Here is a 9,131-nt window from a genome sequence, read left to right on the forward strand (position 1 = left end):
GGGCGCGCTCCTACGTCACCCGCCCGTTGTCCCTGACCTGGAGTCTCCAGCCCAACGTTGGCTGGACGACGTGGCCAACTTGGTCATGACGGCACGGCAGCGCCTAGGTGCTGGTGGGCGGTCCTCCGCCACCAAGACCTCTGGCGCTGCTACCACCGGCTCCGTGTCGTCAAGGCGGAGGGCGCGGCGAGCGGCGGCTGTTGCTCGCCATTCGGCCGCCACTCCTTCGTCAGCGCCTCCGACTCAGGAAGATCTGCGTGGGGGGCCGGATGCCCGCATCGATATCGAGCGCCGGCGTAATGGTCGGCGTGCTCCCCACGCAACGGAGGGCGCCTCCTCGTCCGGAGTGTCACCTCAACACGGACGCGGGGATCAGCCCTCCGTGCCCCCGGTTGGTGGTGTCGGCTGTAGAGCCTTTGTGGCGAGCCTTCGGAACGTCCGTTGGCCCCCAAGGTTCCGGCCCACCATCGCCGAAAAATATGATGGGAGCGTCAACCCCGCCGAGTTTCTCCAGGTCTACACGACCGGGATCGAAGCCGCCGGGGGTGATGACAGGGTCATGGCGAATTTCTTTCCCATGGCCCTGAAGGGACAGGCACGGGGTTGGCTAATGAACTTGCCACCCGCGTCGGTCCACTCCTGGGAGGATTTGTGCCAACAGTTCACCATGAACTTTCAAGGCACATATCCGCGCTCAGGTGAAGAAGCGGACCTGCACGCAGTACAGCGAAGAGATGGTGAGTCACTTCGCTCGTACATTCAGCGGTTCTGTCAAGTCCGCAACACCATACCATGCATCCCTGCACACGCGGTGATCTACGCGTTCAGGGGGGGTGTGCGGCACAACCGCATGCTCGAAAAGATCGCCTCCAAAGAGCCCCAGACTACCGCGGAGCTTTTTCAGCTCGCGGACTGAGTGGCTCGTAAGGAGGAGGCATGGACCTGGAACCCCTCCGGTTCCGGTGTGGCAGCTTCGGCCGCCCCCGGATCCGCGGCTCAGACAGGGCGGCGTGACAGGAGGAGGAAGAAGAGGTCAGCCCATTCCGACGACGAGGGTCATGTCCTCGCCGTTGAGGGCGCTTCGCGGGCCACCCGAAAGGGGAGGCCTGCGAGCGACAAAAAGAAGGAGGCCGGCGCTCCCAGTAGGGAGCGCCCAACCGGCAAGTGGTGCATCGTCCACAACACCTCCCTTCACGACCTCGCGGACTGCCGCGCAGTTAAAAGTTTGGCTGAGCGGACGAGGAAGTGGGAGGAGGAGAGGAGGCAGGAGCGCCGAGAGGGCAAGTCCCCGGCGGTTCCTTCCGGCAATCGGCGAGGTGAGGCCAAGCAGAAGGCCCCCGCCGAGGACATCGATGACGGCGATGATGACCTAGGTTTCCAAGAGCCTGGGGCCACCATTGCCACTGTCGATGGGGGAGCGTGTGCTCACGTTTCTCGCCGGAGCCTCAAGGCCATGAAGCGAGAGCTTCTGGCCGCGGCCCCTACTCATGAGGCGACGCGCCGGGCGCGGTGGTCGGAGGTTGCCCTCACCTTCGACCAGACCGACCACCCACCGTGTGTTGCCCGGGGAGGACAGATCGCAATGGTGGTTTCCCCCACTGTTTGCAACGTGAAGCTGGGGCGTGTCCTCATTGATGGGGGAGCAGCCCTCAACATCCTTTCCCCCGCTGCCTTTGACGCTATCAAGGCCCCGGGGATGGTGCTCCGGCCGTCCCAGCCGATTATCGGTGTGACGCCGGGTCACACTTGGCCGCTAGGTCATATCGACCTCCCGGTCACCTTCGGTGGATCCGCCAACTTCCGCACGGAGCGGGTGAACTTTGATGTGGCGGACCTCAGTCTGCCCTACAACGCGGTCCTAGGGAGGCCCGCGTTGGTGAAGTTCATGGCGGCAGTCCACTACGCCTACCTCCAGATGAAGATGCCGGGCCCCGGTGGCCCCATCTCTGTCCATGGCGACCTCAAAGTCGCGCTTGCTTGTATGGAGCAGCGCGCGGACCACCTCACCGCCGCGTCCAAGCCCGAGGGAGGCGACGAGAGGCTTGGCACCTCCGCCCCTGCCGCCCCGAGGCAGCGGATAGTCACATGCGACGAGGTCCCGGTCAAGGAGGTTGCCCTGGGCGACGGCCCGTCCAAGACCACACGGATCGGTGGTCTTCTGGACGGCAAATAGGAAGACGCGCTCGTCTCTTTCCTGCGGGCAAACGCTGACGTCTTCGCATGGAGACCGGCGGATATGCTCGGGGTCCCCAGGGAGGTGATTGAGCACCGTCTCGCCGTGCGGTCGGGCGCAAGGCCGGTCCGGCAGAAAGTACGGCGGCAGGCCCCGGAACGTCAAGCCTTCATCCGCGAGGAGGTGGCGCGACTTCTGGAGGCCGGATTCATCCGCGAGGTCATCCATCCGGAGTGGCTAGCGAACCCGGTGGTCATTCCCAAGGCGAACGGCAAGCTTCGGATGTGCATCGACTACACCGACCTTAACAAGGCATGTCCTAAGGACCCTTACCCCCTGCCTCGCATAGATCAGATTGTCGACTCCACAGCGGGGTGCGACCTTTTGTGTTTTCTAGATGCATACTCTGGTTACCATCAGATTCGCATGGCTAGGGAGGATGAGGAAAAAACTGCATTCATTACCCCCATAGGAACTTATTGTTATACGACAATGCCCTTCGGGTTAAAGAATGCAGGTCCTACTTTTCAACGTACTACTCGAATTTCTTTGGGTAGCCAAATAGGACGTAATGTTGAGGCTTATGTCGATGACTTGGTTGTAAAGACGCGCAACCAAGAGACCTTACTCTCGGATCTAGCGGAAACTTTTGAGAGTCTCCGCTCCGCCCGCATAAAACTGAACCCCGATAAGTGCGTGTTCGGTGTACCTGCGGGCAAGCTTCTCGGGTTTTTGGTCTCTGCCCGAGACATCGAGGCCATCCCCGAGAAGATACGAACTATAGAGCGGATGCGCCCCCCCCAGCAAGCTTAGGGATGTGCAATGCGTCACCGGTTGCATGGCCGCCCTAAGTCGGTTCATATCGAGGCTGGGAGAGAAGGCGCAGATTCCGACATGAAGCGGCGCGGCAGCCCGGCCTGTCTCTCGCTCACGATGCGGGAAGGCGGCAGCACGCTACCGTCAAGCGGAGCGGAGCCCCGTGCCATGACGCCGGAAGAAGAGATGTTTGAGAGCGAGCGCGTGTGGCGAAGGTAGGGCACAGGAAACAAGGAGTTAGGGCGCAAGCGGCGAAGACAAGGGGAATAATGGCGAGAGGAAGGAAGCAAATCTCTTCCTCGGCGACTTTATACCCTTGCCAACGCTGTGCCCGGCTCCTCGTTTCTCGCGCCCACTATCTTGCCCCCTCGTTTCTCGCGCCCACGCTTCCACTAATCCCATTCGCCCGTTTGCGGTGCATGAGGTGGATATGCGGCTGTGGCAGTCGAGATGGAACATCTCGTGCGCGCGTTAATTACGCTCGCCGACCGAAGCGCCATCATCATATCTCCAGGAAAAACGAACCGGCTTGTCCCGATTTTTAGACCGGCCCCACCTGTCACCAGGCCTTAGGAAGTGGCGTCACGCCCGACCGCTTCCCTTGAGGAGGGCGATCGCCCTGGCATAACGCCGGGGGCTACTGTCGGTGACATGGGACCGGGAGTATCATGACTTAGATACTTGAGGCAGACACGATCACCCACGTGGCCTAACCCCCCCGGGGGGGGTCGGGCCCGAGGGTGATACGGCCGCCCTTCTCTTTGTCTCCCCGAGGGGTCGGACCGCTCCCGTCTCGGCCCCGAGGGCTGGGGCGCCCCGACCCCTTGTGGATTTTGCGCCGCGTGTATGGGTTAGGTGAGCGCAGCGGCGCTCACCTAACCGCATTTATTGCGGTTTGGACGAGCGCGTCACGCCGCATGTAACGCAGTGCAGCGCGCTCGTTCATCCGGTCTGTGATCAGTCACAGACCGGTCAGATCGTGGGTTAGGTGGCGACAGGCGGTCTAACGCACGCCTCGCCCCATCCCGTCAGGACGAGAGCCTCCAAGCACTCGTCCCTAGCCAGAGCCGGCGTGTTAGCTCCTGGAGATGGCACGTTGGTTCCGGTCAGATATATGCCAGGCTTCATCCTAACCATTACAGGCAAGATATTGTATGAAGAAGGGCGAACATGCAGATTGTTAAACTGACACGTGGTGGACAAGAATGACCGATTTGTGACCGGTCTGACAATGGTCATGTCGTCAGCAGACAGCCATGTTCCCACGTCGCGCCTGCTTCCGGCGGAAGTGGAGGTAGGTATGGGCCGTCCCATCAGAAGGTCATTCGGACGGCAGCCATACAAATCTCCGTCCATTAATGAAGAGAAGTCAAGTTGGAGGGAAGAGAGGATGAGTCCCCACACAAAAGAAAGAGAGGGAGAGATGGTGCATGTGGTATCCCCTTGAGATATAAAAGGAGGACCTTGCCCACTTAGAGAGAGAAAAAAAAGAGAAAACGATCCCAGAACGATCGGGGGCTAGCTCGCACTTTGTAGCTTCTTCATACACAGATCCACCAAAACACAGGAGTAGGGTATTACGCTTCTCAGTGGCCCGAACCTGTATACATCGCCCGTGTCTTGTGTGTTTCCACTCTCGCGAACTTCCCACAGACTAGGAGCTTAGAATCTCACCCAGGGCCCCCGGCCGAACCGGCAAAGGGGGGCCTGCGCGGTCTCCCGGTGAGGAGCCCCAAGCTCCGTCAATAATTGAAGCCTAATTAATGCGGTAGTAGGTGTAGGCATATATCGGATTTTTTTTAGAAATAATACAACTTTAATGGAAAATTGTACAAATAAATGTTGGTTGATAGAAATCACAAATTTAGTACCATGTCGAACAATTGTAGTTCGACAGGGTACCTATGAAACAACCATTGTTCGACAGGTCTAAACAACGGTTGTTTAATAGGTTAGTTAGTTTGATTAAAAAAATATAAGAGCAAGCATGGGAGAAGGTTGGAAGAGCCACTAACACAACGCCTCCAAGAAGGTGAGATGTTGCGCACAAGTATTGATGTTATTGATATGGTGCAACAAGCCCCAACGATAAATTTGCCCCTAAGAACATGCAAGTTTAAAGATTTCCACAATCTGTAAAAAAATAAATATGACTGCAAATATACATATATTAATTAGAGTTTAATTTATCTTTTTTATTAAAACTTGTAAAGCGAAGTAGTATGTACGGTGATGTGATTTATCGAACATTAGTTTATCATTTTAGTTGTTTTATATAGTTTAGACGATATGTAATAAATGAAGGTATATGCCTCGACCCTCGAGGACTAAAATCCATTTGCCTAGTAACTCGTCAACGTCTTGTTGTAAATCATAGGTTTAATAGTGTAAGGAGGTCCTATCAAAAAGGCGATTAAACATTGTTCTCATCTTGAAAAGTAATTAAGGTCCGATGTATCGGCTCCTCCAGGTTACACTTCAGTTGACCCCGTTGACCCCAGCAGGTTTTGACTTGTAGTCTCCAGCTACCGCTCTAGCTTAAGCAGTCTAGCGACGCCTCATGCTCTTACGCAATGATTTGACAATATGGTGCTACAGTAAATATTTGCTAATAATATATTAATTAGGTTTAATATATTAGTCACGCTGTTTACAGACGGAATCTGTAATTTGTTTTATTATTAGTCTACGTTTAATAGTTAAAATTTGTGGCTGTATATGTAAATTTTTTTTACCAAAATAAATAAACACGGTCTTTGTTAGTTGCATGATTAAACTGGTACATCCATATCTCATCGATAATTTATGACCTATCTGGAGCTGAGTAGATCTTCTGTACTTTCGTATTTTTCAAATCAACACTCAGTCAATCATCACTAACACAAATGACTAATCCGGTTCCCAGCCGCACGTAGACGGCACGAGCCGACGAGGACCGAACTGACAACGGTGGACTGGATAGATCACCGGAGGACGAGGACCGCATGTCGATCGACCATGTACCGCAGAGCGAGCGTTGCTACGCGTGGAGGAGATATTTAACCATTTGCCACATTTAGATGTGGTAATTAATTTTTTGCCACTGAAACCACATGTCATAGACACATGTGGACTCATATATCATTCAGATAGAGGTGGTAAATAGTTATTTGCTAAATCTAAAAGTGGCAAATAGTTAAAAGCCCCCGCGTGGAGCGGTGTGGTTAGCTGCCGGTCAGATGACGTCCCTTGCACCCATAAATGTAAATGGTTCAGAAATTTGTAACCAAAATTTCAGACCCTGGAAACTGATCCAAGTTGTTCAGGCCATTTTGTAACTGTCGTTAAATCCTGGATTTCAAAATCATGGTCATCGCTTATTGTTACTTCGGAAAAAATACTTATTGTCAGACATCCGATACAGTCACAAATATCGAACGCCTCCACCCACTGTTAGTAGTACATGTGTTACGTTGTGATTATTTTTTCTTGTGCTCAAGTGCACCTACAGGTGATATACGCTTATAACTTTTTTTAAAAAACTTTAAACAACTTTCTTTTTTTATATTTTACTTATCTGATCATACTATTGAGATAATCCTCAGCGTCGGGCGCCCAATCCGGTGGAAAAAAAATCAGGCGCCCGCACGCGCTGCCACGTGGCCCTACCACGCGTGTCCGTACGCTGCCACATGTCCACAAACATTTTGTTTCAGCTAGTATACATGTGATGTTGCACTAGTGTACTCTGTTTCACTAGGTATAGATCAAATGTTGCAGTGGATTGAAATATTCTTTTTCAACAAATCACCCACATATTTTGAAAACCCTCAATTAAGCGAATTCGTTTCATTTTGTTGTTCCACCAAAAATGTTTCACCTAGTGTACTCACAATGTTTCACTATGCATAGATCTAATATTACAGTGAATTAAAATATTCTTTTGCAACAAATCACCTACATATTTTGAAAACCCTCTATTAAGAGAATTTGTTTTATTTTTTGTTCCACAAAAAATGTTTCACCTAGTGTACTCACAATGTTTCACTATGTATAAATCTAATATTGCAGTGAATTGAAACATTCTTTCGTTATTTCCTGAAACATTATTTTTATACAAGGTGAAACAATGTCCGATTTAAACAATTAAAATATTTTCGATCTACTTAGTGAAACAATTCTGATATACTTGGTGGAACAACGTGCGACATTTATAAATAATTCAATAATAAGCTAATTTTTTTCGTCGGAATATATCCATGTGTGGTCTTGTTTAAAAGATTTAATTGCAACGAATTTAATGTTGCAATCGGATCATGATTTGGATAAATAATTTAAGAGAAAAAATAGTTTAAAGTAGTTTTGCATGCATGCATCATGCTGACGTCAACATGACGCGGGCGCCTGATTTTCCCATCCCCGGGATTGGGCGCCCGATTCTAAGTTGCGTCCATACTATTGTATCAGTTCGATAATGCTCCAAATCGGGCGCCAGGGGGGAGCAAAAAAAAAAAGGGCACTCCCCCTGACACGCGTGCCGCCCTGCACACCTGCCACATGTCTCCACCACACACGCCATTGCAACAAATCACCCAGATATTTTGGAAACCCCTTATTAAGGGAATCCATTTCATTTTTTGTTCCACCAAAAATGTTTCACCTAGTATACTCACAATGTTTCACTATGTATAGATCTAATGTTGCAGTGTATTGAAACATTCTTTTGCAACAAATCACCCATATATTATGTAAACCCTCTATTAAAGGAATTAGTTTTATTTTTTGTTCCACCAAAAATGTTTCACCTAGTGTATTTATAATGTTTCACTATGTATGGATAAAATGTTGCAGTGAACTGAAACTGTCGACGTTTGATATCGCGATTCCGGTATTTGCACAGTATGGGGATCGTTGGTACTAGGATGTACGCGAGACTTAAGTAAAAGAGACGGAGACGAAGATTTTTATACAGGTTCGGGCCCCTGAATTGTCAGGTAGTAGCCCTACATTCTGTTGGCTGAAGCCGGTATTGCTTTTATTCACCATAATCACACCAGTACAATATTTGGGGTAGCCTATCTAACTGTTGTCGACTTGGTGGTCTGTAGTACTGACTCGTAGTCGATAATAGGGTAGTCTTCCTCCTCGAATCCGCATCCGTCGAGATTAGGGACAGCGCTATATCTCTCCTGACAGTAGCCATCGGCACCGTAGGGGATTAGCCATGCCTACTCCCTCCAGTTTCATTTTAATTGACGTTTTGGACAATAACACGGTCTACAAAATATATCTTTGACCTTATTTTTCTATTATAATATATATAATAAATAAATGCATGTTTACTTTTATTATAGTGCTTTGAAAGACAAATATATATATATATATATATATATATATATATATATATATATATATATATATATATATATATATATATATATATATATATATATATATATATATATATATATATATATATATATATATATATATATATATATATATATATATATATATATATATATATATATATATATATATATATATATATATATATCTTGTTATAGTTCCTTTAAACTAAATATTTTTAAAGTTATTGATGGTCATAGTTATAAAAGTTTGACCTCAATATTGTCTAAAACGTCAATTAATATGGAAACTAGAGGGAGTATCTCTGAAGTCGATATCTGGCGTCTTGTCTTGGTGTATGTTGGCTTGTATGTTGATCTTCTATCTTGATCTATTGTTCCATATCCCCTCTCCTCCTAGAGGGCCTTGTATTTATACCCATAGGTGTCCCCTTGTCCAAGTAGAACTAGGAAAACCAATATGGATACAATCCGAGTAGTTCTTGTCATTTTCATGTAGAACTCTGGTTGTCTTTCCTTATCCGGAACTCCTACTATATCCGAAGGTTGTTTCTGTATAAGACATGGTATGTGGTGAACCCTGCCGAGATTTAGTCAACTACTATTAGGTATGTGGTATCCATAACCCTGACAGAAACATTCTTTCGCTATTTGCTGAAATATTGTTTTTATATAAGGTGAAACATCGCCCTATTTAAATGATTGAAACATTTTCAATATAAAAAAAGGGAAACAATTCCGATATACTTGGTGGAACATCGTGTAACATTTAAAAATAATTCAATAATAAGCTA

Source organism: Oryza sativa, chromosome 6 (assembly GCF_034140825.1).
Source record: "Oryza sativa Japonica Group chromosome 6, ASM3414082v1".
Lineage (NCBI taxonomy): Eukaryota > Viridiplantae > Streptophyta > Magnoliopsida > Poales > Poaceae > Oryza > Oryza sativa.